Genomic DNA, 10,742 nt, shown 5'->3' on the forward strand with positions numbered 1-10,742 from the left:
CAGGGGATCTTTCCAATCCAGGGATCCAACCGACGTCTCTTACATCTCCTGCATTGGCAGGCGAGTTCTTTATCACTAGTGCCACCTGGGAAGTCTATTTTAGGCATGTGGGTGTGCATGCTAAGTTGCTTCAGTTGCATCCGATTCTTCGTAACCCTATGGACTTTAGCCTCCAGGGATGTCTATGGGATTTCCCAGGCAAGAATACTGGAGTGGGTTGCCATGCTCCTCTGCAGGTGACCTTCCCAATCCAGGGATCGAACCCATGTCTCTTAAGTTTTCTGCTTGGCAGGAGGATTCTATACCACTAGCACCAGCTGCGAAGCCCATATATGTATATAAATCACATACCTGCCCTATCACATAATCAGTCACTCCCATCAACATTCATATAGCTTCATTTGAAAGCATACCCAGAGGGTCACACTTAATGCACAAAACTCCCTGTTGATATACAAATACCCTTTCTCTTTTCCTTACCAGGGAGGTGCTACTCTTGCCATTTTCATTTTTCATCCTTACATACCCCACCATGGAACTCACATAGACCAGGCTTTCGCTCCACCAAAATATGACCCTTGCCTGGACGATACCAAATGCAACCACCAAATTTTCATTCTCTTTGTTTAAACGGAAGTATAGTTGCTTTACAATGCTGTGTTAGTTTCTGTGAGCAATGAGATTTGGTTACACACACACATTCTTTTTCTTTTTCATTTATTTTTATTAGTTGGAGGCTAATTACTTTACAATATTGTAGTGGGTTTTGTCATACATTGACATGAATCAGCCATGGATTTACATGTATTCCCCATCCCGATCCCCTCTCCCACCTCCCTCTCTACCCAATCCCTCTGAGTCTTCCCAGTGCACCAGGCCCGAGCACTTGTCTCATGCATCCAACGTGGGCTGGTGATCTGTTTCACTATAGATAATATACATGTTTCGATGCTGTTCTCTCAAAACATCCCACCCTCGCCTTCTCCCACAGAGTCCAAAAGTCTGTTCTGTACATCTGTGTCTCTTTTTCTGTTTTGCATATAGGGTTGTCGTTACCATCTTTCTAAATTCCATATATATGTGTTAGTATGCTGTAATGTTCTTTATCTTTCTGGCTTACTTCACTCTGTATAATGGGCTCCAGTTTCATCCACCTCATTAGAACTGATTCAAATGAATTCTTTTTAATGGCTGAGTAATATTCCATGGTGTATATGTACCACAGCTTCCTTATCCATTCGTCTGCTGATGGGCATCTAGGTTGCCTCCATGTCCTGGCTATTATAAACAGTGCTTCGATGAACATTGGGGTGCACGTGTCTCTTTCAGATCTGGTTTCCTCGGTGTGTATGCCCAGAAGTGGGATTGCTGGGTCACATGGCAGTTCTATTTCCAGTTTTTTAAGAAATCTCCACACTGTTCTCCATAGCGGCTGTACTAGTTTGCATTCCCACCAACAGTGTAAGAGGGTTCCCTTTCCTCCACACCCTCTCCAGCATTTATTGCTTGTAGACTTTTGGATAGCAGCCATCCTGACTGGCGTGTAGTGGTACCTCATTGTGGTTTTGATTTGCATTTCTCTGATGATGAGTGATGTTGAGCATCTTTTCATGTGTTTGTTAGCCATCTGTATGTCTTCTTTGGAGAAATGTCTGTTTAGTTCTTTGGCCCATTAAAAATATGGAACGCTTCACGAATTTGCGTGTCATCCTCGCGCAGGGGCCATGCTAATCTTCTCTGTATTGTTCCAATTTTAGTATATGTGCTGCTGAAGCGAGCACCACACATTCTTTTTCATCACGTTTCATTCGAAGTAATAGCACTTGGCATATCTGATCATTCTCTCTTCCAACTGTTTTGTCCACTTGGCCCCCAGGCCACGACTCTCTCAGTGTTCTCCTGTGGCTCCAGCTGCTCCTTCTGTCCCTCTGCTCACTCCCCTACATCATCTTCCTGAGCTCTAAACATTGGACGGACCCTGGCTCAGGTACCAGAGGTGTTCTTTCCTCTGTCTACCTCACGGTCTTCTCCAGTACTGCTTTTCTTTTTTTGTCTTTAATTTTTCCTTTTTAAATTAATTTTTATTTTATTGAAATAAACACGTATACACTTAGAAAAGTCAAATAGTACTTGTGAGGTAATGGAAAATATGTATCTTGGTGTCTGCCCCCATTTCCTGACATGGAATTCCTAAAACTGTTGTAATTTCCTAAGTGGTAAGAACACTAGGAAATCCTACTGAAGCTCCGATACTTTCGCCACCTGATGCGAAGAACTGACTCATTTGAAAAGACCCTGATGCTGGAAAAGATTGAAGGTGGGAGGAGAAGGGGACAACAGAGGATGGCATCAGCGACTCAAAGGACATGAGTTTGAGCAAGCTTCAGGAGTTGGTGATGGACAGGGAAGCCTGGCATGCTGCAGCCCATGGGGTCACAAAGAGTTGGACATGACTGAGCAACTGAACTAAAGAAGACTAGAAGCATCACTTTTAAGTTTTGGTTTTGAATTTTTTGGCCTCACAGCATCTTTGTTGCGTTTTGTGGGATCTTTTGTTCCAGCGCACAGACTTTCTAGTTGCAGCAAGCGATCTTAGTTGGGCTGTGGCATGTGGGATCTTAGTTCCCCGACCAGGGATCAGATCCATGTCTCCTTCATTGGAAGGTAGATCCTTCAGGATCCAAAACTTGTAATTTCCAGCCTCACCCCTCAGCCTCCAGAGAGGAGAACATAGCTAAAAACAATTACTTATTGATTATGCCTGCAATATACATCAAGGCTGTATATTGTCACCCAGCTTATTTAACTTTACATCATGTGAAAAGCTGGGCTGGATGAAGCATAAGCTGGAATCAAGATTGCTGCGAGAAATATCAATAACCTCAGATAGGCAGATGACACCACCCTTATGGCAGAAAATGAAGAACTGAAGAGCCTCTTGATGAAAGTGAAAGAGGAAGGTGAAAAAGTTGGCTTTTAGCTCAAAATTCAGAAAACTAACATCATAGCATCTGGTCCCATCACTTCATGGCAAATAGACGGGGAAACAATGGAAACAGTGAGAGACTTTATCTTCTTGGGCTCCAAAATCACTGTAGATGGTGACTGCAGCCATGAAATTAAAAGATGTTGCTCCTTGGGAGAAAAGCTATGACCAACTTAGACAGCATATTAAAATGCAGAGACATTATTTTATCAACAAAGGTCCATCTAGTCAAAGCTATGGCTTTTCCAGTAGTCATGGATGGATGTGAGAGGTGGACTATAAAGAAAGCTGAGTGCTGAAGAATTGATGCTTTTGAACTGTGCTGTTGGTGAAGACTATTGAGAGTCCCTTGAACTGCAAGGAGATCCAACCAGTCCATCCTAAAGGAAATCAGTCCTGAATATTCATTGGAAGGACTGATGCTAAAGCTGAAACTCCAATATTTTGGTCACCTGATGCGAAGAGCTGACTCATTGGAAAAGACCCTGATGTTGGAAAAGACCCTGATGTTGGGAAAGATTGAAGGCAGGAGGAGAAGGGGATGACAGAGAATGAGATGGTTGGATGGCATCACCGACTCAATGGACATGAGTTTGAGTAAGCTCCGGGAATTGCTGATGGACAGGGAAGCCTGGCGTGCTGCAGTCCATGGGGTCACAAAGAATTGGACATGACTGAGCAACTGAAGTGACTAACTGATGCCTACTTGAGGAAACCTCCATAAAATCCTGACAGTATGGGATTCAGAGAGCTTCCAGGTTGGCAAACACACGTATACCTGGAGAATGACACATCCCAACTCCGTGAAGACAGAAGGCGCTGTGCTCTGGACCCTTGCAGACCACATGTATAGTTCTTTATCTGCCTCTTCATCTGTATCCTTCATATATCCTTTAATAAACTGGTAAAATTGTCTCCCTGATTTCTGGGACTTGCTGTGTCAAATTAATTGAACCTAAGGAGCAGATCATTGGAATCTCTGATCTATAGCTGGTTGGTCTGAAGCACAGGTGACTACGTGGGCTTGCCCTGGTGTCTGATGTGTGGGGGTAGTGAAATGGTTAGGTGGTGTGATTTGGTTGCTAAGCAAGCCTGCTTGGTTTTGTGATTAAGCAAACATGCTTTCTTGAGTAACCCTTAACTCACAGGGGTCTCCCAGACTTTTTTCTATTTACAATCCCCTAGTGGGATTAAGCAGAGAAGGCAATGGCAACCCACTCCAGTACTCTTGCTTGGCAAATCCCATGGACGGAGGAGCCTGGTAGGCTGCAGTCCATGGGGTTGCTGAGAGTCGGACACGACTGAGCGACTTCACTTTCTTTTCACTTTCATGCATTGGAGAAGGAAATGGTAACCCACTCCAGTATTCTTGCCTGGAGAATCCCAGAGACAGGGGAGCCTGGTGGGCTGCTGTCTGTGGGGTCGCACAGAGTCGGACACGACTGAAGTGACTTAGTAGCAGCAGCAGCAGCAGCAGTGGGATTGACTATTTAATCACCTACTTTGTCCCTTTTCTCTATCCCTAGCAGTGGGAGCAGTCTTATGGGACTGAGCCCTGGATATGTAGGATCTGACACTATCTTCAGGTAGATAGTGTTAGACCTAAGCTGTAGGACATACAGCTGTTGACGACTGGCTTGTGGTGGGGAAAAGAACTCATGTATGTGATGATCACAAGTGTCAGAAGTGAAGGGTTCTCTCTGAAGGTAAAGTGACGCAAGGAATAAGGACACAGTAGGGAAGAACTGGGTTTTTCCCTACAGAGGAAAGACAGCAATGCCTGAGTTTTTCCTTTTCAGTACTACAAAAGCTTACAACAAAATACAGCCCTTTTCCCATCTCTCTCTAGTTCCTTCATTCCTCTTCTCTAGAAGCAACTAATTTTTACTCCTTGGGCTGTCTTCTCTGGCATTTATGTCTGTACTTGTTTGTAATAACATGCACATTCCACTTTAATTTTTTAAAGACTTTTGTTAAAATTTTTAAAAAAAATTTTTATGTGACTTTTAAAAAGATGTTTTTAAAGTCTTTATTGAATTGGTTACAATATTACTTTTAAGTTTTGCTTTTTTGGCCGAGTGGCATGTGGGATCTCAGCTCCCCAACCAGGGGTCAAACCTGTCCCATCTGCATTGGAAGCAGAGTCGTAACCACTGGACTGCCAGGGAAGTCCCTGCATGCTACTTTAGATATTATCTACCAACTTCCATCTATTATGGTACATGCAAATTTATTCTCTGATAGTGTTACTCCCTTTCTTACTATCCTTCATCTTCTGAATATAGTTACAATATTTGGTCAAATCAATATTCAGTGTTTATATTATTAGATATACGCAAATGTAACTCCCAGCAGAGTGTTGTCATGTTTTATGATTAGATTTTAGATTCCAGTTTATCTGCTTGTAAACTCATACATTTATCTTAAATTCGGTTTATATAGTATTTTTTCTTGTCAAATTTTATTTGGTTCTTTTATAAATGTGGTTTGTAACTTTTTAGAGTTTGCTGTTGAAAATTTCCAGTGTGGCTTTTGCATTCTTTAGCAGGTACCCTTGTTTAGGATGTACACTTGTTTCACTATTTGTGTTTTTTGTCATTTTTATTTTTGTCTTCATTTTAATATTTATTTTTATGTATGTATTTATTTGTCTGTACCAGGTCTTAGTTGTGGCATTTGGGATCTTTAGTTGTACATTTGGGATCTAGTTCCCTAACCAGGAATCGAACCCACATCCCCTGCATTTGGAGCGAGGAATCTTAGCCACTGGACCACCAGGGATGTCCCATTTGTGTTTGATAATTCCAATATTTGGACGCCTCTAGGGTTGTGTCTGATGTCAGTTATTTCTGTTGGTTCTTGTTCATTTTACCTTGGCTCCTTTCATGTCCAGTTATATTTGATTGTGTGTTGAACAATGTATTTAAAAAATTAGTTATAGAAATAACATTAGGATTATGTTGTCTCTCTGAGAGGATTTTCACTTGCTTCTCCCAGGCTCCTGGTACCCCTAGTAACCTGGGATCACTTTAATCTGACTTTAAAGCTTTCGATTTGGTGTGTGTGTGCTCAGTCACTAGGTCATGTCCAACTCTGTGCGACCCCATGGACTGTAGCCCGCCAGGCTCCTCTGCCCATGGAATTCTCCAGGCAAGAGTACTGGAGTGGGTTGCCATTTCCTTTGATTGGGGGCCACCCATAATTAGAAGCTCATGACAAGCTGTTTGAAGGCTGGTTTACTGTCAATTTACTCTGACCTCTAGGGTGCAATCCTTTGAGGTCTTAATCCAAAGCAGGAGATTGTTTACCAGGGTTCCTCACCCTCAATGGGTGGCCTCTAGTTCTGGGAAGCTTTCAAAAATGCAAAAAATTAGCCACTCCTTTAGATGAGCAAATGCCCACAATCTAAGTGACATGAATACTATGTTCACCTTCCAGGTTCCATTCTCTCCTGCATCCTACCTTGGTATCTTGTTAGCTCATTAGTGCCTTAAGAAGGGTTGTTCAATATTCTGTGCAACTGTTTCATTTGTTGGTGGCAGGGTTGGTCTGAATAAGCCAGTTCCACTACTATTAGATAGTGAAGTCCTCATCTGGTTTCCCTTCTTCGCTTTTCTTGTCTCTGTTGGTTGCTCTCTAGATGTTCTGTACAACCATTACCCTAGGACTTTCTTCTGATGTCAGTCTTGGAATTCTCTTTGTTTTTCTTCTGGGTTAGATTCCCTTGGCCCTTGATCTGTATTTCTATATTTAGATTTATTCTCTGTTTAGCAAAGTAGATCCTCTAGAAGTTTCATCAATTTAAAAGTAAGTTACATTGGCAGAACCATGGTGAGGACCACCATTGATCCACCTGTCTCTCCTGTCATTGTGCCAATAGGTCTCTTGTGCTCTTATCTGGACATTGTGGCTTCATCATCATCATGGAGACTCCTTTCCTTTGCTCTCCTCTGTTGAATCTATTTTCTGTATTCCATGTCTCCCTCTTTCCCAGATTACTCCCTCATTTTAGTGGAGGAAACAAGGTGATTGGTATAGTAGACAGAATAATGCTCCTCCTTCCCAGATGACCACATTCTTATTATATATAAATGGAATGTTACTCAGACATATAAAAGAAAGAAATCTTGCCATTTGTGACAACATGGATGGACCTCGAGGACATTATCCTAAGTGAGGCAACTCAGACTGAAAAGGACAAATACTGCATGGAACCACTGACATGTAGAATCTAATGCTGCTCTTCTCACCATGTCCTTTTGGTACGAGGAGTCTGACGGTTGAAGAGGTCAGCAAATTTCTCCAAAGCCTAAGGAGTCTTCTGGGGAGGAAGTTATTGAGATCCTGACACTGATTCTTTGGGAGGATCACTTTTACTGCTTCACCTCTGATGTCCTGAAGCATCGCCGACCTGTGATGGCAGCAAAAGACACCAGGGCCTACTCAGAAGAAATTCACCATGAAGGATGGGGAACCTGGGCCACTCACCTGTGCTTAACATTGCTGGCTAGGAGGACAGGTTCTAGCTCAGCCCTTATAAATTTCCCTGAAGCATCAGAGGTGTGTCCTAGGAAAAAGAGTCCTTTGAGTTTGCAACCTCAAACTATTAGAGCAAGTTAGGTTTTAGTAACTCCCATCTTGTGATATAGCAGATCGTCTGTGTTTCAATAGTGACACCTTGTGGGGCAGAGGTAGGAAACTGGGGTCTGTGGGCACTGCAGCAATTTTATTTTCTTCTGTCCTTTTACAAACTTAAAAAACAATTTTTATTTTTGGCTGTGCTGAGTCTTTGCTGCTGCACAGGCTTTTCTCCAGTTAGCAGTGTGTGGGCTTCTCTTGTTGCTGAGCCTGGGCTCTGGGGTGCCCAGGCTTCAGTACTTGCAGCACGTGGGCTCAGGCGCGGCTCGGCTCCAGAGCACAGGCTCAACAGTTGTGGTGCGGAGGCTTAGCTGCTCCATGGCATGTGGGATCTTCAAGGACCAGGGATCAAACCTGTGTCTCCTGCATCGGCAGGCAGATACTTTACCACTGAGCCACCGGGGAAGCCCAATTCTGTCCTTTTTTTTATCTCTTATTTTTCAGTGTTTCCAGCCTTATTGAAAAATAATGACAAAATTGTAGTATTTTTAAAGTGTACAGTTTGATATACTTGTACACTGTGAGAAGTTTTTCACCGTCTAGTTAGTGAACAGTCATCCTTTTTTGCAGGGGGTGGGGGGGCGGCGTGAGCACCTTAAGTTTTACTCTCTTGACAGATTTCAATCATACAATACCATACAATTAACTACAGTCACCTTGCTGCACATGAGACCCTCAGGCCTTACTTTATAACTGAAATTTGCATCCTTTACCAACCTGTTCCTACTGTCCCCTTCTCTCTTAGCAACCACCATTTTATTTTACGAGTCCAACTCTTGTTAAATTTTTTCAATTTACGTTTCACATAGAAGTGGTACCATGTAGTATTTGTGTTTGTCTGGCTTATTTCACCCTGCTTGGCTACTCAGGGTCTTTTGTGGTTCCAAATTTTAGGATTTTCTATTTCTGTGAAAAATGCCACTGGAATTTTGATAGGAATTGCACTGAATCTATATCTCACTTTGGGCAGTATGGGCATTTAGCAATATTAATTTTCCAACCCATGAACACCAAATAGCTTTCCATTTATTTGTGTCTTCCTAAGCTTCTTTTATCAGTGTTTAGTAGTTTTTAGTGTACAGATTGTTCATCTCCTTCATTAAATTTATTTCCTAAGTGTTTGTCTTTATGATAATCATAAAATGAGATTCTTAACTCATAGTTCATTGTTAGTGTACAGAAATGCAACTGATTTTTATATAGTTATTTTGTATATTGCAACTTTACTGACTTAATCCATCTTTCATTATTAAAACCAGTGATAAGCAAGATGAAACGTTTGGACTCTCTTCCTGAGCCTACCATGAGACTGAAAGTGAAAGTCGCTCAGGGGTGTCTGACTCTGCGACCCCATGGACTGTAGACTGCCAGGCTCCTCTGTCCGTGGGATTTTCTAGGCAACAATACTGTGGGTTGCCAGTGGGTTGCCATTTCCTTCTCCAGGGGATCTTCCCAACCCAGGGATCAAACCCAGGTCTCCTGCATTGCAGGAGGATTCTTTACCATCTGAGACACCAGTGTACATAATTACTGTGTTCATCTGTTTTATATGTATACTATTAAAGACCACAGTACTGGGCTTCCCTGGTGGCTGATTGGTAAAGAGTCTGCCTGTCAATGCAGGAGACACAGGTTCAATCCCTGGTCTGGGAAGATCCTGAGGAGCAGCTAAGCCTGTGTGCCACATCTACTGAGCCTTTGCTTTAGAGCCTGGGAGTCGAAACTCCGGAGTGCACGGGCTGCAACTAGGGCCCACGCCCTGCAACAAGAGAAGCCACCACAATGAGAAGCCCACCACGGCAACGAGAGAGTAGCCCTTGCTCACTGCATCTCGAGAGAAGCCCGTGAAGCAATGAAGACCCAGCACAGCCAATAAAAAAATACAAGTATCAAAAAAAAAAATCTATAGTACCAGACATTCCCATGCATGAAGTGACCAGGTCCAACCCTGCTTAGCTTCTGAGATCAGGTGCATTCAGGGTGGTGTGGTCAAAGACACACCAGTTTAATTTGAATATTAAAAAGATATACATACCAAATATACAGATATACATACCAAAAGACAAAATGATAATGCAAAACACACAACAAAAAAAATGACTTTCTTAATAATTTCTTTATTCTTAAAATAAAGAATAATTATAAGTCAATAAGAAAAAGATGAATAATCCAATAAAAAATGGTCAAAGGATAAAAATCAGTATCTAACTTAGTTTTAATTTTACTTATTAAACATAAAGACTAAAAGCATAATGAATGAATGCTACTTTTCACTTAACAGGTTAATAAACATTTAAAAGGATGATAAAGCTTAGTGTTAGTGATGGTGTGAAGAAATTCTCATAAACTGCTAGTGGAAATAAACATTAATGTAAAATTTTGGAAGATAATTTATTAACATACATCCAAATGTAAAATGCACATACCCTGCAATCTAGTAATTCCATTGTTAAGAATTTAGGAATATTTTCCAATTGTTTTTGTTTATACATCATTTTGGATGCATTTCTTTGTAAGTAACATGAAATTCAGTTTAAAGAATCCTGGGGGTTTACTAGGCCATGGACCTAGATCTCAAGACACAGGGTGGGCTTAGTTCTGGTTTGATTCAGCACCTCAGTGACATCGCTGTTGACTCAGTTTCCCTCTAGCTCTCCTTTCTGACTTCTGGCAGGTCAGTTTCATCTGAAGATGGATCCTCCACCAAGGCCATAAGATGGTTACCAACAGCTTCCAAGGTATAGTGGACATATGCATTCTTATTGGCTGCAAGGCACCTTTGAAACCTTTCCTGGGTTTGGAAGGAATTTCTCCATCTCTTGATTCCTGCTTCATCAATGCAGAATTCAGAAATTCTGTTTCCCAGCCTTTCTTGTAGCTCTGCCAATATATTCAAATGGTTCTTGGTGACATGAAGATGCAAAACCACGCAGAGACTCTTCTGGCAGAGGTGACAGTACTACCTTCAGAGGCAGCAGTGGTGGGGGGGTTCAGGTGGAATCCCTAACGGACCCACATTCTCTACCAGCAGGGCTGGGCACCATGGGGAAGCAGCAGTGTTTTCTCTGGAGCAATAGGACATATTCTGCCTTGTGTCCTAGGATTCTCTGGCTTTCCC

The 10,742-nt window shown here is 42.2% G+C and overlaps 1 non-coding gene across 1 annotated transcript; it reads right to left on the reverse strand.

The window, feature by feature from the left end:
• Window positions 1-1,674: 1,674 nt before the first annotated feature.
• LOC122683415 lies at window positions 1,675-1,781 on the reverse strand. Its single transcript, XR_006337751.1, has one exon. It is a non-coding gene; the product is annotated as a U6 spliceosomal RNA (small nuclear RNA).
• Window positions 1,782-10,742: the final 8,961 nt, after the last annotated feature.

Source organism: Cervus elaphus, chromosome 24, assembly GCF_910594005.1.
Source record: "Cervus elaphus chromosome 24, mCerEla1.1, whole genome shotgun sequence".
Lineage (NCBI taxonomy): Eukaryota > Metazoa > Chordata > Mammalia > Artiodactyla > Cervidae > Cervus > Cervus elaphus.